General features: G+C 39.5%; 2 pseudogenes; one reads left to right on the top strand and one right to left on the bottom strand.

Annotated features, from left to right (window-relative positions):
* On the bottom strand, nucleotides 12,449-14,259 carry LOC100352373 (selenoprotein T pseudogene; annotated as a pseudogene).
* LOC127490092 (mRNA export factor pseudogene) overlaps nucleotides 14,701-25,369 on the top strand; it is a 38,251-nt pseudogene continuing 27,582 nt past the window's right edge.

The raw sequence follows: 25,369 nt of genomic DNA, 5'->3' as shown, positions 1-25,369 counted from the left end.
ATCTGGTGAGAAACTTACAGTAACATCATCCCCCGTTCAGTTATTTCTGATTCACAAGGACCTTCTAAAATACCCGACTGAGCTAGTTTAGACAAATACTCATTATTTGTTGTTGATGACAACATATAAAAATGACATCTATGAAATTTTTAGGCATTATTTATGCTTTTCAGGGGCAGGCTAGTGGCTCAGTAGGTTAATCCCTTGTGGGTGCCAATTCTAGCCCTGACTGCTCTTCCAATCTAGCTCTCTGCTATGGCCTGGGAAAGCAGGAGAGTATGGCCCCAGTCCTTGAGCCCCTGAACCCCTGTGGAGATGGGAAGAAATGCCTAGCCCCTGGCTTTGAATAAGCACTGCTCTGATAATTGCGGCCATTTGGGGAGTAAACCAACAGACGGAAACCTTTCTATCTGTCTCTCCCTCTACTGTCTGTTACTCTGTTCTCAAATAAAAAAAAATTATTAAAAATTAAAAATAAAAAATAAATAAAAATTCATGTCCATCTACCTCATATTAGTCAGTTATTACTTACTCTCCCTAAGTACCTTACATACTGATGAGTACATTCTCTTTTTCTAATAACAGAGCCCTAAGACCTACTCTCTGAACCTCTTCATGTTGCTTTAAAAGTATATCTTAATCTGTGCCATTTTAACACCACAAACTCATTCTTCAAGATTTCTTAGGATTGGGAAGTGATGGTCAAGGTACCAGAGGATTCCATGTGTGGTGAGGACTACTCTGCCTTTATACATGGTGCATACTTGCTGTGTCCTCACTTTGAACAAGAGCAAGCAGCAGCCCTTGTTTTAAGGGTGCTATTCACTCAATAATATGACCTACTCAACCAGTCAAGGTTCCTTGTGTTGGTTTTTAGTGAAAGTTAGTTGTTTATTTATTTATTTATTTATTTTTAATTTTTTGACAGGCAGAGTGGACAGTGAGAGAGAGAGACAGAGAGAAAAGTCTTCCTTTGCCGTTGGTTCACCCTCCAATGGCCACCACGGCTGGCGTGCTACTGCCGGCGCACCACGCTGATCCGATGGCAGGTGCCAGGTGTTTCTCCTGGTCTCCGATGGGATGCAGGGCCCAAGGACTTGGGCCGTCCTCCACTGCACTCCCTGGCCACAGCAGAGAGCTGGCCTGGAAGAGGGGCAACTGGGACAGAATCCAGCACCCCGACCGGGACTAGAACCTGGTGTGCCGGCACCGCAAGACAGAGGATTAGCCTAGTGAGCTGTGGCACCGGCTTATTTATTTTCAATTACTTGAAAGGCAGAGTTACAGAAATAGGAGAAGTAGAAGGAGGAAAGAAGAGGGAGAGTGACAGGGGGAGGAGGAGAGGAAAGGAAAAAGAGAGAGAGGAAGAGAAAGGGAGAGAAAATCTTTCACCTGGTGGTTCATACCCCAAAAGACTGCAATGGCTGGAGCTGGGCTGATCTGAAACCAGTAACCAGGAGTTTCTTCTTGATTTCCCAAGTGGGTGTGGGTCCAAAAGCCCAAGCATCTGCAGATAACAGGACTTGAAGTGAAGCAGCTGGGACTGAAACTGGTGCCATCTGGGATGCCTGCATCAGGCAGAGGCTTAACCTGCTATGCCACTCTTAATATCGTGGATTGGAAGTTTGCGAATTTTAGGTGCAGAGAAAGCATCCAGCTATCTCCGTGAAACATAACTCTCTATGGTAGGATCTGGATTAAGTCATTCTAAAGGCAAGCTTCATTTTCCAGAACTGCTAAGTGAAAATAACTTTTCTCTGTGTTTAATCTTGTATTCAAGCACTAATTAATCAATTACTGATACACTGACTTAATTACACAATCCCATTATTATTTTAAAACAATTCCACTTTTATATCTTCATTTCCAATAAGTTCAATGTCCTTATTTTTGGATAATATGCAAATCTGAAAATTGTTCACCACAATAAAACTGTTGGGAATTATTTTAATAACCATGAGTATATTTGGATTTTTAATATATTTCTTATTATGCTTCATAATATTTCCCTCTAAATCTTTGAATTTCTTTTGTATTCTTTTTTTTTGGACAGGCAGAGTGGATAGTGAGAGAGAGAGAGACAGAGAGAAAGGTCTTCCTTTTGCCATTGGTTCACCCTCCAATGGCCACCACAGCTGGTGCACTGCAGCCAGCGCACTGCTCTGATCTGAAGGCAGGAGACAGGTGCTTCTCCTGGTCTCCCATGGGGTGCAGGGCCCAAGCACTTGGGCCATCCTCCACTGCACTCCCTGGCCACAGCAGAAAGCTGGCATGAAGAGGGGCAACCGGGAAAGAATCCGGCACCCGGACCGGGACTGGAACACGGTTTGCCGGTGCCGCTAGGTGGAGGATTAGCCTATTGAGCCACAGCACCGGCCTTCTGTATTCTTCAATGTAGCACCATTTTGTGATTATATTCTGCTATTAGTATTTCTTACATCTGTGCAGAAACCCTTCAACTTTCTTTGTACACACACACTGTAACCAGAGAACTTCCACTTTGATTATGGCCTTGTCTAAATACTGATGGAGTTTGTGGTCACAAAAGTCTTCCATAGCCTTGGCAGCTCATGACAAGAGCCTTGGGTGATCACTGATATCATAAATAAGAGTGTCAATTGTTAAATCAACAACAAAAGTCACTGTGTACTTATTCCCCATGTAGGACCTCTGTCCTCAATGAGTTGTACTGTAAGAATGAACTGCAAAATTGTTGTTTTCAAACAGTACTTTTACACTGTATGTGTGTATGTGTGCAAACTGTTGAAATCTTTCCTTAGTATAGACTTGCTCTTATTAAAAATGAATCTTAAGGAATGGGATGGGAGAGGGAGTAGGAGGTAGGATGGGAGTTGGAAAGGGAGAGTGGGTATGGGAGAGGAACCACTATAATCTTAAAGTTGTACCTATGAAAATTGCATCCATTGAATAAAAGCTTTAAAATAAAAAAAGTGTTGGAGATGTATGGGATACTATCAAATGACCCCATGTTGGGTCTTAGAGATTCCTGAAGGCATGCAAAGAGAAAATGGATTAGAAAGTTGATTCACTGAAATAATTACAGAAACTTTCCCCAATTAGGAGAAAGGGATATTTACGTACACTAGGAACATAGAACTCCTTATAGACATGACCAGAAAAGATATTCACCACAACACACTGTAGTCAAATTTTCAATGTAAAACATTAAAAAAATTCTAAATCCTGCAAGAGAGAAACATCAGATTACTTTCAGGGGATATCCAGTTACGTTCACAGCTGACTTCTCATCAGAAACAATACAGGCTCAGAGAGAATGGTGAGACATAGTCCATATCTTAAAACAAAACTGTCAACCCAGAATACTGTACTGTGCAAACATCTACTTTATGAATGAAGGTGAAATAAAGACCTTCCACAACAAGAGAAATTGAAAGAATTTGTCACCACTCGCCGAACCTTACAAAGATGCTTATGGATGGGATACACAGAAACACAGAAAGATAGCCATCATTATGCAGGAATATCAAGGCAGAAAATCCCCCAATAAAACTACAAAGGAAATCTAAGGCAAACAACAGGAATGTTTACAACAGGAGTGTTTCCAGTGAAGAGGCAAGTCCTAACTTATCAATAGTAACCTTGAATGCAAATGGCCTAAACTCCCCAAGTAAAAGATACTGGGGCCAGTGCTGGCATCCCATGTGGGCAATAACTGGCATCCCATGGGGGCAATCTGATAGAGGGATGGAAACTGACCACTGTCACTCAGAAGAGGTTTAAAAGACCCAAGAGTCAGCTAAGGGAAAATGCAAGAAATCTGTGTACGGCTATTGCCATAGTGTACAGTATTATTCCTGAAGGGAATTAAGCAAATGGTGAAAGTGTCACAGAAAATTGAATATTTCATTTTTATCACCTCCCACTACATAAGAACTTCCTCAGTCATGAGTTTAGCTCAGAGGTTGAGGAAAATGTTTCCATTTTCACTTCACCTGTGATACCTCAGCATCGGAGCAAATGTGGTGACTCCTCCAAATCTCTGCATGCCTGCTCTTTAGATTACACACTATGACTAAAGCTTAAGGTGTCAGTCATTTCAATTTTGGGCACTAAGTAAGGTACTTAAGGTAATGTGCTTTTTCCTTCTATTTCCCATACACACTCATCTGTGAAATTTTGTAGTGTTACAGCAGTGCCACTATTTGGACACCAATATTCATTCCTGAAATTACTGCTACAGATTTGCTGTTTGCTACACATGTAATTAGGAATGCCCCTTTCTGGCCCACAAGCCAGATGAAGGGATTATCCATCACCATCACACCACTGTGCATGACATTATAGAGATCAAATCCCAAGGTCACTTTGGGTAAAAGGTAGGAGTTCTTCTTGAATCCCTCAATAGCAAAAACCAAGGCCAGAACATACTGGTAGTTTTTGGACTGAAACCTGCAGGAAAGGCACACGGATCTTAAAGGGAAAAGCCTCCAATCCAGATTATCATCAATTCTACTCCCATAACTGTTACAATTGCACTGTTCTGGCCAAAATTCCTGAGTTCCAATCATGCTTTTTACAGCTACTGAGGATAGAGTGTGAAGACTGTCGTATTTGCTGCAGGACACATCCTCACAAGAAGCAAAGCTGCTACTACCTTCTCTTGGTCTACCAGTCTAAACGATTCTGAAAATATGCTCTGCTATTACACCATCATGTCTTGGGCATGCTATCACATGGCTGTCCATGCAGCCAAAGAACATGATCTTTTTGTATGCCTACCTCATCAATTTAATTCATTTCTGGCAACATCTACTAACTTATTATATTTGATATCTAAAGTAAATATTACAATATGCTCTGGAATGCCCTCTCTACATTTCTTGCAAATATAGGAAATGGATTCAACTTGTTAATGAACACATGAACAAAGGAATGGCACATCTCTTTAGCACTACCTCTATAGATGTTTCTTATATTCACAAACCACAATGATTCTTTACATTATTACATCATCAAATGCTTCTTGAAACAGTAATCATATACTTCTAAGGGTGCAGTTTGTAATGGGAAGAGAGAGTAACTCAACTGAAGGCTATGTGATCAGAAAGAGAGAAGATGTCAGACTATTGAGAATGGTAGATGGAAGTCTGGACTTCATCCAGAAAAACCTCTTCCCCATAAAACTTGCCCATCAACCACCATCACAAACCAGGAAAATGAAATCAGATTCAGAACTCGAAAGAAGGAGAACAGTGAAAAGAGAAGCCTGAAACACTCACAGGGTGGACTTGAAACACTGGGCTATGAGACCCATGGTGCCTAAAATTAAGACAGATAATCCTTTATTTGGAAAACTAAGCATATGTTAAAGTAAATCATCAGCATTGGTATCAGTACTTACTCCAAACAGGCCTCATTCATTCAATTTTTGTTACAGAATTCAGGATAAATAGCCTTCCATGCAAAGAACACAATGGATTTCTATTTTCTGGGATCTGATATTTCACAAAGAATGAAAATGAGGAGCCCTTTGTATTTATATTAGATGCACTGGGTTTTGAGTATTGATGAGTATACCACGTCATGTTCACTGCTTGTTAATGGTCACTGTGTGCTCCAGAGGAAGTGACAGTTTTTCATTTCTTCATTCCTGTTATTGTATAATATGTATGTGTGTGTATATGATATAAATATTGCCTCTTTCTATATTTATATATGTGTTCTATACCATATATACAGTTGTTTTATCTCTCTATGCTGTTTTTATATATACATATATAGCTTGTATTAATATTTGTTATCCAAATTCCTCATTCATGCTTTCTAGAATGAGGAAATTTGAAAATCCTTGTGAAAAGTATCAAATAATACTCAGTTTTCTACTACATATGTTGCTGGTCTTCTCCTCATTCTTCTACACCTCCATCTATTTCTCTTCTAATTTCTTCCTCCTGCTCCCCCACTGGAATCAAAAGATCTAGAAAGCTAATTGTCACTCTAGGCAATTCTGAGAGTTGCCCTTTTGATCTGTTTTATGCTGTGTTCCTTATTGCTAAGAACAATTTTTCAGCAATTATTATATATTCTAGATTTGGTCAGTATAACATTGGAGGATATAGTGTCTAAATCTATTTTTAGTTCAATATGAATTATTTTTCCAAGTGTCATCAACATAGGTATTTTCTCCTGGATTTGCTGATATTTGATTATGATCTCCAGTTTGCATGGCATTCATCATGGGGGAACCTGGGTACTATTCATAGAATCTACTCTTGATACTGGAAATTCACTATCTCCTGGTGTCCATCATTTCAGGGTACACTTAAATGATGTGCTGCAGGCATAACCATGGGGAATTGTACTACTAGTAATAAGTAAATATTTCATAAATGGGATGTCATGTGCACATATCAAATTAGGACACTTTATATGTGAAGAGAATAATATTACAATACCAAGCTAGTATCCATTAGATTATTTCTTGGAGAGATCTTTGGACAAATGCCTAAAATATATAATCAGTAGCATCACCTTGGTGGCACAAACTATACTTTTCAAATCATTTGGCTTTAATGATAATGCAATGATCTATGACATAATATCGACTTCTATTGAAGATCTATGCAATGGAATCCTACTTCTTGTAGCATTACAGTAGAAACCAGAAAGTTAGCACCTTCATAAACAGGTGTGAAGGAAACAATTATTCTGTCGCACAAGTTACAATATTCTGTAGCATGAAATTATTATATATTTATATGTGTAATATTTACACTTATCTCTAAAAGAAAATATACTAAAGAGGGGCAGAAGCAGAATGATCCCCCTTCTGGGATGTCTGTACTTTTGTTCAGAAAAAGATAGAATCCAGGACACATCCTACATTTTGAAGATTAGAAGCATTAAAGTTCACAAGTGTAATTCACTATTAAAATATAATTATTATTATATATTTGCCTGAATCAAGCCATTTTATTACTGCTCCATTTGACTTCTTTCCACCTGCTGTCCAGCAATCCATGGGGGAACCTGAAAGTTATCTGCCCTGAGGCTCTGCAGCTGAGGTTTTCTGTTCTGATGAATAACACAAAAAGAAAAACATGTTTGTGGTTGATCTTCTCCACCCCAGGTGCCAGGATTTTCTCCTTGTCCATGGATACAAAGACTCAAGGGAGAAGCTCCTGTTGGTAAAATTTGTTGCAAGGGCTTTGTCAAAAAAACATCTCCATGAACTTTTTGCAATTATATACTTTGATTGCATCAGGGGCCTCAAAGGGAGGCATTAGGCAAGTTTCTGAGATGGCCCAACTCATTCAGGTTTCAAACAAGAACACTCTAGGATCACACATTCCAAAGACCCAGAGAGCAAAGGGGCAGCTTCCCACAAACAGTGTCCTGGATAGCACACATTGCCTTGATGCCACAGAGACCCCAAACCAATCCTGTTTACAGAGATATCCACTAGGACATGTGATTTTCAATCACTGTGGAACTTGTAATCACCCTGAATTTGGAAGTTCCCATTCTGTATGTCAGATCACCACATATTCAGTTGTAAATTAGGAAACCTTTCCACATTACTGTCAACCACGCTAATCCTATGATGACTGTTTTTGACCCTACAACCCTGGTCGATGCTCTCATGAGAATTAGGGATTATTTGAATACTTCTCACTTTTTACTATAAAGCAGAAAATACCATCCAGAAGCCATGTATTTATTCTCACCTCCACATACACCAAGGGCAGGATGATGTCTGCAGACATCTGTACTTTTTGAATTCAAGTGACTTTCAGGACTATTATGTAGGACACCCTCAGGGAAGCTACGTACTGTTAAACCTTTGCCAAATGCACAGACTGAACAACATGAAAGTAAACACAATGGATACCATGTCATGTAGGGAATGATGATGAACAACACTGACTCATCATTTGTGCTTGTATATCAGTGTGAGGTATTGCTAACTGAGTAAATCTAATAAGGAAGGAGACAAGAGGGCATTTAAGAGAACTCTATTATTCCATTCAAAAGTTTCTAAATTCAAGTTGCTCTAAATGCGGTGCCTAAAATTTTAAGCAAAACAAATTTTCCATTGCCTAGCCACTGCTCTGATGCCACTAGGGAGATTTTGAATAGTGGCACATGCAAAGTGAGATGCTGAATAGGCACAAAATAAAATGAGAATTCAGTGACTTGCGTGCAATGAAAATAGAATGCCTTGACAAGCTATATTTATTATAAGTACAATGGAGAAACTTATTGTCTATTCAGTCAAACAAGAAAAGTAAATCTGAATCAGAGAGCAAGTATCTCCTGTCTCTCTAATGTGTAGAAACTAAGAGAAGAGTCAATCTGAATGCACACAGTTCACTGAGCAAAGGTTTGGAATGGAGAGAATGAACTTCATACAATGAGAAGGCTTCAGAAAATTCATGGAAAATGAGTGTTATGAAACATTTATGCATAAACTTCAAACATTTTAGCACCCCGATAGATTATCTATGTTACTTTGGTAAGATAAGTTGAAAATGCTCGTTCTAAGCAAAAATTACTTTCTGACCTATATCTATTCTTTCTCTTCTCTCTACCCATCATTCTTCCTGTTTTCATCTAATTCCTCTGCCCTCTTCATCTCCTCCTCCTCCTCTTCTCTAGAAAGCTGTATATGATTTCTGCCAAACAGGCTTTTGCAGACAGCTTGCAAGTGGGTATGACATATAAATCCATCCTTTCTCTTTGAACAGGTAATCAGTAATAAGAAGATATTATGACACTGGGAAAATTAACAGTTGGAGGTTTACAGTCTAATGCAGTTATTTTAAATTTAATATTGTTTTATTCTGCTGTCATCAACAATGGTCTATTTCTCTTTCATGTGTCCAATGAGGCTGCTTTATAAGGCCTTACTGTGTGAATTTTCATCTGTGAGGTTTCTGTGTTCTTAATATAATCTTTTATTCCACTAGAGTCCATATTGATTTCTCCTGGTCATGGGATGATCTCATGTTGAATGATTTCATATTCTTGTCCTTGACTCAGAGTTTATCTGGGATTCCCAGATTAATTTGCCCATTTGATGGGGACATACAGACAAATCTCCTTTTAGGATGGCTCTTTGCCTTTGTCTGTTTTTGGTTTATGCAAAAATATTCAAGTGTTTGCAATCCACTGCCTTTTTCCTTTTCTTTTCTTTTTTTTTTTTTTTGACAGGCAGATTTATACAGTGAGAGACATAGAGAAAGGTCTTGCTTTTCCATTGGTTCACCCCAAAAATGGCTGCTATGGCAGGCGCGTGTGCTGCACTGATCTGAATCCAGGAGCCAGGTGCTTCCTCCTGGTCTCCCATGCAGGTGCAGGACACAAGGACCTGGGCCATCCTCCACTGCACTCCCAGGCCACAGCAGAGAGCTGGACTGGAAGAGGAGCAACTGGGACAGAATCCAGCCCCGACCGGGACTAGAACCCGGGGTGCTGGTGCCGCAGGCGGAGGATTAGCCTAGTGAGCCATGGAGTTGGCCAATCCATTGCCTTTTTCCTGGGGTTTTCTCCTCAAGCAAATGCAGCAAAGTAAACCACACCACACTGTTTGAAAGACCTTGATGTTTTGTGATAGAAAACTCTCATGCTTTCTTTCAGAAAAGAAGGAAATTTCAAATCAGTGAACTTGCTCTTGTGTTAAATGAAGAAGAAGGGAAATCATAAAACACAGGGAAGCAGAATTAGGCATAGGCTCCTATTTACCCTGTGTGGAGCTGAACACCATTGGCCATCTCCAGATCTATCAGGTAAGACATCAGAGTACATTGCAACAACCTCCCTGTTACAGTAAGTTCTCAACATGATTATGAGGCAAGATTTATTTGAAGATATTGATTTAGGAAAAACCCAGCATGTTAACATACACAGAGAGTTCAGGCATTGTCTAAATAATTTCTCTTCATGAGTCCTTCAAAAAATATAACATGCAAACTACCTAAAAGTTAAACTCAGTCTCAAATTATTGGGATTAGGAAGATCACACCATACTCGATCAACTGGATTGCCAGAACAAGGAGAGCAAACAAATTAACTTCCTCATCAAATGCTGAAGTCTGTGTGAGGCAAGACTTTCTGTTCCAAAATAAAAAAGTTCTACAATATACTGTTCAAGTAAGATGTAAATTTCTAGCCCATAGGAGACAAGGTACATCAGAATTATTTTACATTTCAGGATTACTAGTTTCACCAAAATTGTGGGGAAGAAGCCAGGAGGATGCTCCCTTATCATGATTAATCAGGGAACCCACCCCTACCACTGTCATATCATATCACTGCCAAGTGCAGGTGCTCATCCTCTGACCTCCAAAAAGATCTACTGAATGTGAAGGCAGAGAGTGTATCCATCAGCAGTCCTACTGTTTCAATGTACCCTCCTGGCTAATTCTGATGCCAGGTAAGATCTGAAAGCAATGTATAAAGAAATATTAAGGCTATGAAAGTAATCATTGTAAAAGCAGAGTACAGTCATTGTCGAAATATTTTGTTTATGCCCCACTCACAAAATGCAAAATACAAACCACCATAGTTTATAATCAGATAAACTGAAGAGGCAGAATAAAGACAGAGGGGAAAGTGAGTTAAGTTTGTCATCTAACGTTGGGGAGTGAGTGAACAAGACTTGCTATTCTGAATTTTGGATATTTGAAAAATTACAAATTCTCTAACATGGATTATAAATAAGTGGAACTTTCCCACTTAGTGGTGAAAAGTTAAGAAAAATCTGTTTACTTCATAGAGACACTGCATCTGACGAAACCATGAAGCCACACTGACACTGGCCACTAGAAATCCCATGAGGATTCATCATGGTCTTTCCCACAACTTTCCACAGGACTGGGGGAATTCTCTGGGGCTGTCCCTGGGTGGCAGATCTGTGAGGAGCTGAGAGGAGGTGGTGAGAAGAAAGCAGCTCTCTCCCAAGGGTCTGGGGCTGTGCTGCTACATGAGAAGGCAACATGTCTCAAGCACCCCATGCTCTGGATGTGAAGAGGCAAGGCCAAGGGCATTTCCAACCACTGAGGGCTCCTGTGGAGGATGAACCTCCAGCCTCTGCTGTTGCCTGAGAAGCCTCACCTGAGCCTGTGGCACACAGGCTGTTGACTTGGCTGAATTCTCAATCACTAGGACTGCTAGCAGTGGTCATTTGAAGGCCTTCACTAACTCCCAGTGATGCTGCAGCCCCAGAGCTGCACAGTAAAGATCCCTGGGGGTGGCAATGTATTGCAGTAATGTAAGCCTGCGCCTGAGGCACCAGCATCCTAACTGAGTGTCCATTCATGTCCAGCTGCTCCTTTTCTGATTGAGCTCCCTGCTACATCACCTGGGAGAGTAGTGCAGCATGGCCATGTGCTTGGACCCCTACACTCCAGTGGGAGACACAGAGGAATCTCCTGGCTCCTGATCTTGTATCAGCCCCACTCCAGACTTATTGGCCATTTATTAAGTGAACCAGTGGATGCAAGATCTCTCTCCCTCTTTCTACCCCCTCTCTCTTTGCCTTTTAATTATATAAATGAATATAATCTAATAAAACATTAAAGTAGAGCCGTGGTGGCTCCCCCTCCTTGAATTCCTTCTTTCTTGAGAAACTCATTTAACAGTGCCTTTCCCTCCTTCTGTCTCCTATGTGCCCTGGAGAAATAGCTCCTGTCTTGAAACACATAGCCTATTGTCCCATCTTGTGAACAGACCGGCTGGCACACAAGCCTGTCAGTCCAGCGTTAAGTGGCATGGGCCAATAAACACGGGAGACTTGGGTTATTAGAAGCGGGCCAATGGAGGAGCTGTCTCCCAGGCTGGAAGGCGGGACTAGAGAGGGCGGGTTTGAAGGGCTTGAAGAGGCCGCAAAGTCACCTGACCACAGGAGGTTCTGCGCGGGGTATGTGCTGCTTGCAGCAGGCTCCGGGGAGTCGCCATGCCTACAACACAGCAGTCACCTCAGGATGAGCAGGAAAAGCTCTTGGAGAAGCCATACAGGCTGTGAAAGTCCAGTCATTCCAAATGAAGAGATGCCTGGATAAAAACAAGGTCATGGATGCTCTGAAACACGCTTCTAATATGCTTGGTGAACTGCGGACTTCTATGTTATCACCAAAGAGCTACTATGAACGTTATATGGCTATTTCTGATGAACTGTACTACTTAGAGGTCTACCTTACAGATGAGTTTGCCAAAGGAAGAAAAGTGTCAGATCTCTATGAACTTGTACAGTATGCTGGAAACATTATCCCAAGGCTTTATCTGTCGATCACAGTTGGAGTTGTATATGTCAAGTCATTTCCTCAATCCAGAAAAGACATTTTAAAAGATTTGGTAGAAATGTGCCATAGTGTGCAACATCCCTTAAGGGGTTTATTTCTTTGAAATTATCTTCTTCAATGTTTTCCTTAAATTCATTTGTTTCCACTAACAAATCTAGGCCTACCACTGGCTCTACCACTGAATTCCTATTTAGAAGCTGAAGCATGTTATCATTGATGCAATATGACTATTTTTCCAAATTATGGTTGTATTTCTTATAAGTCATTCTTACAGTCTTTTTAAGTTTAGGTTGTTTTAACTGTCTTTTTAGAACATTGAAATGATATTAAATTTAATTTTTTTTCCAATTCTGTTCCTCAAATGCACTTCTGATATATTAGACAAACTATTAGGCAACTAATAACATTGCAAAGAGATTCAATTAAGTAAGTTTCAATTATCCTAAAAATGTAAGTGATTCTAAAGTGTATGCCTTATCAAGTTATCTGAGAGCAAAAAAACAAAAATTTAGAGAGACGATTGTTAAATACAATGTTAACTGATATACTGAACAATAAAATGAAATTTTTTTTATTTAACTGACATCTGCATAGTTTTTTATTTATTTAAGTATAAAGGCCCAGTTAAATCAATTCATTAAATTGGTCAAGGCAAGACACTTGAACTACATAATGGGACTTAAAAAGCAGTTGGTGTTATAGTAGTTCCTTGCTAATCACACACACATATGTGCACACACACATACACATAGATTGGTAGAGTACTCTTGATATTATATTTCCCCTTATAATCTTGTATAGTGCACTGTTCACAATTTGCAGTGTTTTGAAAACTACATAAATTGGACATGGCCAAATTAGAGAGGTCTGACTGAACTCTTATAAGCCATTTGGAAACTTTGGCTACATTCCCAAAAAGACTGGTTTTTAAACCATAAAAAGTGAAAATTCATATAAAAGCACAACAGATTTAACAGACATCTTTAAAATAAATCAAATTGTAACTTTTTCAAATATGTCTATGAAAGTTGCATGTAATGTCTACATTTAAAAAAAACTATTAACTGTGTGAATTTGGGAGAGGAAGGAAAATCATACAGTATTATTGCACTCCATGAAATGTGCACAATTCCAAAATGTGCTAGCACTGAGAAACCTTTTTGCATTCAGTATTCCAAGAGGTACAATGAGCTTGCCAAAAAAGCATCTGGTCTGTATTAACAGCTTGCTGTTTTCAGTACAGGCCTTCATAATGTCAGTCATGCTGCTCTTTCAAAATCCATTAATGTAAAAAAGTTTTCAGTGCTGATACGTGGGGCTCTGACTGATGGTGTGGGATTGAATCCATATGCACAATGAGTTTCATTTCATTGTCAAAAATTTGAACAAGTTGTTGCATGGATGGAAGGTGACCAGATTCCAGTTTAGACCACACAGGTACATCATTTAAAGTTATATCGAATGCACCTGTTGACATACACTGGTTCTCAATCATGTTGCTCATGTTGTTAGCATTAAGAAGAAAACCATGATACATGGATAGACCTTATTTTCCTGGGCCCACTGCCAGATACTAATAGCTGGCATGTCATAGAAAGCAAAAGGATCTTTTCCAACAATTATTAAGCCTATTAATACTAGCTTGAAAACTGACAGAAAAGATGCTTTATGTCTATATGTTTGTTAAGAGAAATAATTGTCTTCTTCAATTGGATGTCTGGGGACCACTGGCTAATAACCCACATGTACCCCTCAAACACACACCTATAACCTCAGGAAACACAAATCTGAAACCTAAGTGGTGGCCCCATAGCATACTGCCTCTTAATCTTTTGCTGGGCATGCTGCCCAGGTTAGCCAAGGTCTCGCCCCAGGCCACCACCAATGCCACCACCAGGAGAAGCAGCAGAAACCTCATTTTAATTGAACCAGCCATTTCAGCTGCCTTTAGAAAGACTGCATCCAGCTCAAAGCCCTGTACATGTCTTTTTTCAAGGCATGTGACACAAAACCCCACAGCAACTGTGGATAACAATGTGTATGTAGTGTGAACTTTAAATTAGGAGCAACTTACCTCTGTAATTCCTGTGGCACACTCTATTACATCCTCAGAGAGAGACAACTGTTGGTTATATGGAGAAAACTCTCCTATTTTCACCTTATGGCCAACACCTTTTGGAAAATTCCAGATGTTGAGAATGTCATACTCAGCATCCAATTTTCTCTTTTGATTCAAATTCACTAGGTCACCAGCAGGATTGGCAAATGGGAGGTCCTTGAAAACAGGTGCAGCTAAAAGAAATGCGTCATCCTCGCATAAGACTGCTCAACAATTTGTACAACAAATTCAAGTTAGAGAAAGTATCTCTTTGTCAATTATCACAGCTACATAAAGGAACATTTTAATAGTGACCCAATGAAGCCAGACAAAGAAAACCTGATAGAGAACTATATCATCGTAAGTCAGATTTCAGTCATTTTCAACCACAAACAAGGACAACCAAAAATCACTAGGTGTGAGATTCAGACAAAACCTACACACACTCTATTATTTTCTCCATTAATCTATGGCAACAAACAGTTAAATAAAGTTACCCACATACAAATGTGTGAAAATCAGATGAAAAGATTCTCCATTACTGTCACTTCACTGTGCATGACATTAGAAAAATCAAATCCCAAGGGCATGTTGGCTAAAATATGGGGATTCTTGTTGATCTCCTCAATAGCAAAAACAAAGGCAAAAACATACTGGTAGTACTTGAACAGAAACCTGCATGAAAGGCACAAGGATCTACAGGAAAAAGCCGCCAATCCAGGTTATCCTCAATTCTACTGTAATTACTCTTACAGATGGATTGGTCATGGCCAAAAAATTCATATGTTCTAATCATTATTTGTACATTTACTGAGGACAGAGTGTGAAGATTTTCATATTTGCAGGACACATGTCCTCACCAGAACCAAAGCTCCTACTAACATTTCCTGGTCGACAAGGCTAAACAGTTCTGAAAAATAAGATCTGCTTTACACCAAATGTCTTGCAATTGTTATCACTTGGATGTCCATGCAGCCAAAGAACTTGATCTTACTTTTGGATGCACACTTCATCAAATTAAATCATCTCTAGCACCAACTACCTCTTCTAAGTTTTTTATTTTTGATATCATTTTAATTATTTAATAAATATAAATTTCCAAAGTACAACTTTTGGATTACAGTGGCTTTTTCCCCCATAACTTCCCTCCCACCCGCAACCCACACATCCTGCTCCCTCTCCCATTCCATTCACATCAAGATTCATTTTCAATTTTCTTTATATACAGAAGATCGATTTAGTATATATTAAGTAAAAATTTCAACAGTTTGCACCCACACAGAAACACAAAGTACAAAGTACTGTTTGAGTACTAGTTATAGCATTAATTCAAAATGTGCAGCACATTAAGGAAAGAGATCCTACATGGGGATTTAGGGCACAGTGACTCCCGTTGTTGATTTAACAATTGATATTCTTGTTTATGGCATCAGTAATCACCTTAGGCTCTTGTCATGAGTTGCCAAGGCTATAGAAGCCTTTTGAGTTTGCCAACTCTGATCTTATTTAGACAAGGTCATGGTCAAAGTGGAAATTCTTTCCTCCTTTCAGAGAAAGGTACCTCCTTCTTTGATGGCCCGTTCTTTCCACTGGGATTCCCCTTGGAAAGATCTTTCATTTAGGTCTTTTTTTGCCAGAGGGTCTTGACTTTCCATGCCTAAAATACTCTCATGGGCTCTTCAGCCAGATCCGAATGCCTTAAGGGCTGATTCTGAGGCCAGAGTGCTGTTTAGGACATCTGCCATTCTATGAGTCTGCTGTGTATCCCACTTCCCATGTTTGATTGTTCTCTCCTTTTTAATTCTATCAGTTAGTATTGTCAAACACTAGTCTTGTTTGTGTGATTCCTTTGACACTTAATCCTATCATTATGATCAATTATGAACTGAAACTTATCATGCTGAAAGTGAGATGGCATTGGTACATGCCACCTTGATGGGACTGAATTGGAATCCCCTGGCACGTTTCTATCTTTACCATTTGGGGCAAGTCTGATAGAGCATGTGCCAAAGTGTATATCTCCTCCCTCTCTTATTGCCTCTCTTATATTTTAACAGGGATCACTTTTCAGTTAAATTTAAACACCTAAGAATAATGGTGTGTTAATTGCAGAATTCAACCAATAGTATTAAGTAGAACAAAAAAATACTAAAAGGGATAAAGTATTAAGTTGTTCATCTTCTGTCAGAACAAGGGCTGATCAAGTCACTGTTTCTTATAGTGTCCATTTTACTTCAACAGGTTTCCTTTTTGGTGCTTGGTTTCTTGTCACTGATCAGGGAGAACATATGATATTTGTCCCTTTGGGACTGGCTTATTTCATTCAGCATGATGTTTTCCAGATTCCTCCATTTTGTTGCAAATGAGCGAATTCCATTGTTTTTATACTGCTGTATAGTATTCTAAAGAGTACATGTCCCATAATTTCTTTATCCAGTCTACTGTTGATGGGCAGTTAGGTTGATTCCAGGTCTTAGCTATTGTGAATTGAGCTGCAATAAACATTAAGGTGCAGACAGTTTTTTTTTTGTTTGCCCATTTAATTTCCTTTGGGTAAATTCCAAGGAGTGGGGTGGCTGGGCTGTATGGTAGGGTTATATTTAGGTTTCTGAGGAATCTCCAGACTGACTTCCATAGTGGCTTGACCAGTTTGCATTCCCACCAACAGTGGGTTAGTGTCCCTTTTTCCCCACATCCCCACCAGCACCTGTTGTTGGTAGATTTCTGTATGTGAGCCATTCTCACCAGGGTGAGGTGAAACCTCATTGTGGTTTTGATTTTCATTTCCCTGATTGCTAGTGATCCTGAACATTTTTTCATGTGCCTGTTGGCCATTTGGATTTTCTCTTTTGAAAAATATCTATTGAGGTCCTTGGCCCATCTCCTAATTGGGTTGTTTGTTGTTGTGGGTTTTCTTTATCTCTTTGTGGATTCTGGTTATTAATCCTTTATCTGTTGCATAGTTTGCAAGTATTTTTCCCATTCTGTTGGTTTCCTCTTCACTTTCCTGGGTATTTCTTTTGCAGTACAGTAGCTTCTCAATTTGATGTAATCCAAATTGTTAAATTTGGCTTTGAATGCCAGTGCCTCCGGGGTCTTTTCCAAGAAGTCTTTGCCAGTACCTATATCTTGCAGGGTTTCGCCAATGTTTCTAATATTTTGATGGTGTCAGGTCATAGATTGAGATCGTTAATCCATGCTGAGTGGATTTTTGTGTAAGGTGTAAGGTAGGGAGGGGTCTTGCTTCATGCTTCTGCACATGGAAATCCAGTTTTCCCAGCACCATTTATTGAATAGACTGTCCTTGTTCCAGGAATTAGTTTTAGATCCTTAATCAAATATAAGTTGGCTGTAGACGTTTGGATTGATTTTTGGTGTTTCTATTCTGTTACATTGGTCTATCCATCTCTTTCTGTACAAGCACCATTCTATTTTGATTACAACTGCCCTGTAGAAGGTACTAAAATCAAGCATTGTGATGCTTCAGGCTTTGTTTTAGTTGTACAAGGTTGCTTTAGCTGTTTGAGCTGTCCTGTGCCTCCATATGATTTTCAGCATCATTTTTCCACATCTGCAAAGAATGTATTTGGTATTTTGATTGGTATCAAATTGAATCTATAAATGGCTTTTGGGAAAATGGACATTTTGATGATATTGATTCTTCCAATCCATGAGCATGGAAGATTTTTCCATATTTTGGTATCCTCTTCTATTTCCTTCTTTAAGATTTTGTATTTCTCATCGTAGAGGTTTTTTAACATTCTTGGTTAATTTTATTCCAAGATATTTAATTGTTTTTGTAGGTATTGTGAATGGGTTTGATCTTAAAAGCTTTTCAGCTGTGGCATTTCCTGGGTATACAAAGACTATTGATTTTTGTGCATTTTTTTTTACAGGCAGAGTGGACAGTAAGAGAGAGACAGAGAGAAAGGTCTTCCTTTGCCATTGGTTCGCCCCCCAATGGCCACCGTGTCTGGCACACTGCAGCTGGTGCACCATGCTGATCCAAAGGCCGGAGCCAGGTGCTTATCCTGCTCTCCCATTTGGGTGCAGGTCCCAAGCACTTGCTCCATCCTCCACTGCACTCCCAGGCCATAGCAGAGAGCTGTCCTGGAAGTGGGGCAACTGGGACAGAATCCGGTGCCCTGACTGGGACTAGAACCCGGTGTGCCAGCACTGCTAGGCTGAGGATTAGCCTATTGAGCCATGGCACCGGCCTTGTGCATTGATTTTATATTCTGCTACTTTCCCAAAATCTTACTTGAGTTCTAATCATCTCTTAGTAGAGTGTTTTTGGATCCCCTAAATACAGAATCCTATCATCTGCAAAGAGGGATAGTTTGAGTTCTTCCTTCCCAATTTGTATCCTTTAACTTCTTTTTCTTGCCTAATGGCTGTGGCTAAAACTTCCAGAACTATATTGAAGAGCAATGGTACATGTTTGGTGCCAGATCTCAGTGGAAATGCTTCCAACTTCTGCCATTCAATAGGATGCTGGTCATTGGTTTTTCATAAATTGCTTTTATTGTATTGAGGAATGTTCCTCAATACCCAATTTGCTAAGAGTTTTCATCATAAAAGGGTGTTGCATAATATTGAATGCTTTCTCTGCATCAATTGAGAAAATCATGTGGTTGTTCTTCTGCAATTTTTTAATGTGTAGTATCACATTGATTGATTTGCAAACATTGAACCATCCATGCATACCAGGGATAAATCGCACTTGTTCTAGGTGTTCTTGCATTCTATTGGCGAGAATTTTATTGAGGATTTTTGCATCTACATTCATCAAGGATATGGGTCTATAATTTTCTTTCAATGCTGCATCTTTTTCCGGCTTAGGGATTAAGGTGATGCTGGCTTCATAGAAAGAATTTGGGAGGATTCCCTCTTCTTCGATTGTTCTGAATAGTTTGAGAAGAATTGGAGTTAGTTCTTCTTTAAATGTCTGGTAGAATTCAGCAGTGAATCCATCTGGTCCTGGGCTTTTCTTTGTTGGGAGGGTCCTTATTACTGATTCATTTTCATTCTCAGTTATGGGTCTGTTTAGGTTTTCTATGTCTTCCTGGTTCAATTTAGGTAGGTTGCATGTGTCGAGGAATCTATCCATTGCTGATAGATTTTCCTGTTTGGTGACATACAACTCTTTGTAGTAATTTCTGATGATTCTTTTTATTTATGTGGTATCTGTTGTTACATTACCTTTTTCATCTCTGATTTTATTGATTTGGGTCTTTTCTTTTTTTAGTTAGTTGGGCCAATGGGGTGTCAATTTTGTTTATTTTTTCAAAAAATCAGCTCTTTGGCTGATCTTTTGTAATTTTTTTATTCAATTCTGTTGATTTCTTCTCTAATTTTAATTATTTCTCTTCTCCTATAATTTGGGTCTGGTTTGCTGCAGTTTTTCTAGATCCATGAGATGCATTGAAAGCTCATTTATTTGGTGCCTTTCCAATGAGTTGATGTAGGTACCTATTGCTATAAACTTTCATCTCAACACTACTTTTGCTGTATCCTAGCAGTTTTGATATATTGTGTTGTTATCCTCATTTACTTCCAGAAAGTTTTTATTTCACTTCTATGACCACGTGTTCATTCAGTAACATGTTGTTCAGTCTCCATGTGTTTCCATATACTCTAGGGATTCCCAAGTTGCTAGTTTCCAGCTTCATTCCACTTTGGTCTCAGAAGCTTCATGGTATGATTCCAATTCTTTTGAATTTGCTGAGACTTGCTTTATGGCCTTGTATGTGGTCAATCCTAGAGTAGGTTCCATGTATTGCTGAATATAATGTAAATTCTTTAAGTGGAAAATGAAAAGTTCTATCGATATCTGTTAGATTCATTTGGGCTATATTGTTGATTAAATCTGCTGTTACCTTGTTGTTTTTCTGTCAGGTTGATCTATTTCTGAAAGCGGAGTATTGAAGTAACCCAATACTATTGTATTAGAGTCTAAGTCTCACTTTAAGTCTCTTAACATATGTTTTAAATAAACTGGTGCCCTATAATTGGGTGCATATACATTTATAATAGTTACATCTTCCTGTTGAATTGATCCCTTAATCATTATATAGTATCCTTCTTTGTCTCTCTTAACATTTTTTATGTTAAAGTTTATTTTGTCTGATATTAAGATGGCTACACTAGCTGTTTTTTGTTTTCTGTTGGCATGGAATATCTTTTTCCAACCTTTCACTTTCAGTCAGCATGCATCTGTGTTGGAAAGATGTGTTTCTTTTAAGCAGAAAATAGATGCGTTTTGTTTTTTATCCATTCAATCAGTCTGTGCCTTTTAACTGGAGAGTTGAGGTTATTAAAATTCAATGTTACTATTGATAAGTAGTAATCTTGCCCTCTCATTTTTCCAAAGATATCTAAAATATGCTTTGAACTTCCTGTGATCTTTTACTAGGATGTTTTCTTCCTTTACCTTCTTTCAAACTGATGGCTGTGTTTCTGTATTTCTGTGTGTAACACATCTTTAAGCATCTGTTGCAGGGCTGGACAAGTCGTGACCAATTCTTTCAATTTCTGTTTGCTATGAAAGGTCTTTATTTCAAATTCATTCACAAGTGAGAGCTTTGCAGGATATGATATTCTGGGCTGGCAGGTTTTTTCTCTTAGTACTTGGGCTATATCTCGCCATTCTCTCCTAGACTGTATTGTTTCTGAAGAGAAGTCAGCTGTGAGTGTAATTGGAGATCCTCAGAGTAATCTGACGTTTCTCTCTTGCACATTTTAGAATCTTTTCTTTATGTTTCACTGTGGTGAGTTTGATTACAATGTGTCATGGTGAGGATCTCTTTTGGTCATGTTTATTGGGAGTTCTATGTGCTTCCTGTACTAGGATGTCTCTGTCCTTCTCCAAACCTGGGACATTTTCTGCTAGCATCTCACTAAAAAGACCTTCTAATCCTTTCTCTCTCTCCATGCCTTCAGTAACTCCTAGAACTCAAATGTTAGGTTTTTTAAATAGCATCCTGTAGATTCCCAACAATATTTTTTAATTTCTAATTTCCTCTTCTTTTCTTTGGTTTGACTTTATACTTTCCTGTGCTTTGTCTTCTAAGTCCAATATTCTCTCTTCTATCTCACTGATTCTGTTTTTAAGGCTCTCTAATGCATTTGTCATTTGATCTATTGAATTCTTCATTTCATTTTGATTTCTCTTCAATATCACAATTTCATGGTCTCCTAGTTTTCCTCATTTCATTTTCATTCCTCCTAAAGATTTCATTTTCAGAGAGAGATTTTCTATCCTATCCAGTAAGGCTTTCTATAGTTCATGAATATGTTTTTGAGAACTTCTAAATGTGCTTATCATAAATTTTTTGAAACCTGAATCTTGCATTTCTTCAATCTCATCTTCTTCATAATCTTGTTTTGGAGTGTCATGTTTATTTTGTGGCATCATAATGTCTTCCTGTTCTAGTTTCCTCAGTGTTGTGGGGAGCAACCCGGACTGGACTGAGTTACTGGAATTAAGACTTATTCTATGCATCTGCTCTCCCACAATATGGCGCTGGGAGAGAAGTAAACAGCTTCCGCACAGCTGCCTCCAGTTCAACCAATAAACTGTAGGACTTGCTATTGATTGGAGGAGAGCAGCGTACTCGGCGTGTGGGCAGCCGAGTTAGGATTGGCGGAGGAGGACTATAAAGGAGGAGAGAGACGGCATGCACCAGGAACATCTATGGGGAACATCTAAGGGAACCTGTGCAGCCCCCGAGAAGAACCGGCCGGCGGTGTGCCGCTCCCCTGCGGAAGTGGGGAATGTGGCCAGGGGGAACTGCCCTTCCACGGAGGTGGAAGGGATAGTAGCCAACCCGGGAAGAACCAGCAGCAAACCCGGGGAGGGCCGAGCAGACGAAAGAACAGCGCAGGGTTTAGTGTCGTTCCTCCACGAAGAGGGGGAGCGACAAGTTTCTGCATTTATTGTTTGGCATTGTGGAGATATCCTTTAGTTTCTTCTTTTTTTCCTCACTGTGGTGGCTTTTCTCATTATACTAAAACTCTAGATTAAGTGGACTGTCTGCATTTGATATATCCTTAGAGGCTTGTTGTGAGTGTGACCAGAGAGCTCTGTTCAGTTCTTTAGGGTTAATGGTGTGCGAAAAGTGACACACCCAGGTTTGATGTGGTAAATCTTCTTATCTCTCTCTTTTTTTTATTCAGAAGGGAACTAATTATGCATAGCTGAGCTATTCTCCTTAAAGGGAACCAGTGCCTGAGTGCTAGCCCCTGTGGATATAATATTCATCCGCTCTGTCACAAGGACAACATGAAGGATCTGTGCAGTCCTCAGTGTAAGCTCAGATCCCCTGCAATCTCCCACTGGGTTGCTAAGGTTACTGAGTTTGTGGCATCTCCTACTGAGGGTAAGTCTCAGGCACTCTGTGAATTCTCCCACACACCCTGCATTTTTTTCACAGTCCCAGTTCATAAGCTCCACACATTCACTAGGTCTTAACCTCCTGTTATTTCTCTCCACCAGAGTCAGATTTTTCTGCTTGGCTGTGGGCAGGACAGTCCTGAGCTGGCACAGCTGTTACATAGTTCCAAAATGGTGTCTGCTCTTAGTCTTGCTCACCTTTGCAAGGTGAGTGGGGAGAGAGAATCGTGTCCAATCCAATCCCTTTTATTTATTTATTTTCTCTTCTCTGGTTATCCTGGTGAAATTTCCCCCACAGGGCTTCAAGCCTCGTTCCCTCTAGGCTCTTTCTGCCACTTTTCCATCAGTGTCTCGGGCTATTGCGGTTTTGCCTCAACTCTATTTCCAGTGCTGATGCGTAGACTCAGCGGCTGGGGTTCCAAGCTGCGGGCTCCCCGTGTCCTCCATGTAGGTCTACCATGTCCCACTAGTTCCAGAAGAGTTTCCTCTCCAATTTTTCCCCTAACTCTTCCCCAAAACTACAGTATCTCCACTTTTATTAAAATATCTTTTCCCAGACGATTGTGCACTCCCTGCCTATTCTGCCATCTTGGAGCCATGCTATATTTGATATCTAAAGTAAATACTACAACAGGCTCTGGAATGCCCTCTCTAAAATTCATGCACAGCTAGGAAGAACATTCAAGTTGTCAAAAAAAGCATGACTAGAAAAGGCACATCATCTTTAGCACTGCATCTAAATGTTTCCAATATTCACAAACTACAATGATTCTTCATCTTATCATATCAGTAAATGTTCTTAAAATAAGAGTCACACATGGGGCAGGCGCTGTGGCTCACTTGGTTAATCCTCCACCTGTGGCACTGGCATCCCATATGGGTGCCAGGTTTTAGTCCCAGTTGCTCCTCTTCCAGTCCAGCTCTCTGCTCTGGCCTAGGAAGGCAGTCGAGGATGGCCAGAGTAGTTGGGCTCTGCACCTGCATGGGAGACTAGGAGGAAGCACCTGGCTCCTGGCTTCGGATTGGTGCAGTGAGCCGGCCATAGTAGGATGCAGAGCTTGAAAGAAGGGAAACACTGAAAAGGGTGAAGCTCTTTAGAGAAGCCTAAAACAATAATAGGATGGACTGGAAACATTGCACTGCAAGACCTGTGATTCTTTACAATTAAGACAGTCATGCATTTGTTTAGAACACTAAGCATATGTTAAAGTAAATCATTACTAATGGTATCAGTATTTATTCAAAACAGGCCTTCTTCATTCAATTTTCCCTACAGAATTGAACATAAATAGCATTGATGTAAAGAATACTATGCATTTCTACTTTCTGGGATCTGACATTTCACAAAGAATGTGAATGACATGTCCCTTGTATTTATTTCTGATGTCCTGTGTGTCGAGTCTTGATGAATAGACCAGATCATGTACGTTTGTTGAAGGTCACTTTGTGCTTCAGAAAAAGTGACAATTTTTTCTTTTCTTGCTTCATGTTGCAACATAATATGTATGTATGAATGTATGTATGTATATTATATACTTATTCTCTCTATATTTATATATATTCTAAAAACTTTTGTACAGTTTCTATATAGTATTTTATTTTATTTTTTTAACTTTTATTTAATGAATATAAATTTCCAAAGTACAGAATATTGATTACAATGCTCCACCCATAACGTCCCTCCAACCCGCAACCTCCCTTTATCCACTCCCTCTCCCCTTCCATTCATATCAAGATTCATTTTTGATTCTCTTTATATAGAGATCAGTTGAGCATACATTAAGTAAAGATTTGAACAGTTTGCTCCCACACATAAACATAAAGTGAAACATACTGTTTGAGTACTAGTTATAGCATTATATCTCAATGTACAGCACACTAAGGACAAAGATCCTACATGAGGAGTAAGTGCACAGTGACTCCTGTTGTTGACTTAACAAATTGACACTCTTGTTTATGGCATCAGTAATCACCCTAGGCTCTTGTCATGAGTTGCCAAGGCTATGGAAGCCCCCTGAGTTCACTGACTCTGATCATTTTTAGACAAGGCCATAGTCAAAGTGGAAGTTCTTTCCTCCCTTCAGAGAAAGGTACCTCCTTCTTTGATGACCCATTCTCTCCACTGGGATCTCACTCGCAGAGATCTTTCATTTAGGTTTTTTTTTTTCCCCCAGAGTGTCTTGGCTTTCCATGCCTGAAATACTCTCATGTGCATTTCAGCCAGATCCGCATGCCTTAAGGGCTGATTATGAGGCCAGAGTGCTGTTAGGACATTTGCCATTCTATAGGTCTGCTGTGTATCTCACTTCCCATATTGGATCATTCTCTCCCTTTTTGATTCTATCAGCTAGTATTTGCAGACACTAGTCTTGTTTATGTGATTCCTTTGGTTCTTAGTCCTATCATTATGATCAATTGTGAACAGAAATTGATCACTGGGACTAGTGAGATGGCATTGGTACATGCCACCTCAATGGGATTGCATTGGAATCCCCTGGTATGTTTCTAACTCTACTGTTTGAGGTAAGTCAGCTTGAGCATGTCCCGAATTGCACATCTCTTCCCTCTCTTATTCCCACTCTTATATTTAAC

This window comes from Oryctolagus cuniculus, chromosome 16 (assembly GCF_051225735.1).
Source record: "Oryctolagus cuniculus isolate XC-2025 breed Fujian yellow rabbit chromosome 16, ASM5122573v1, whole genome shotgun sequence".
In the NCBI taxonomy this organism is placed as follows: Eukaryota; Metazoa; Chordata; class Mammalia; order Lagomorpha; family Leporidae; genus Oryctolagus; species Oryctolagus cuniculus.
The sequence above is the reverse complement of the archived record's forward strand: the minus strand, read 5'-3'. Positions and strand labels throughout refer to the sequence as shown.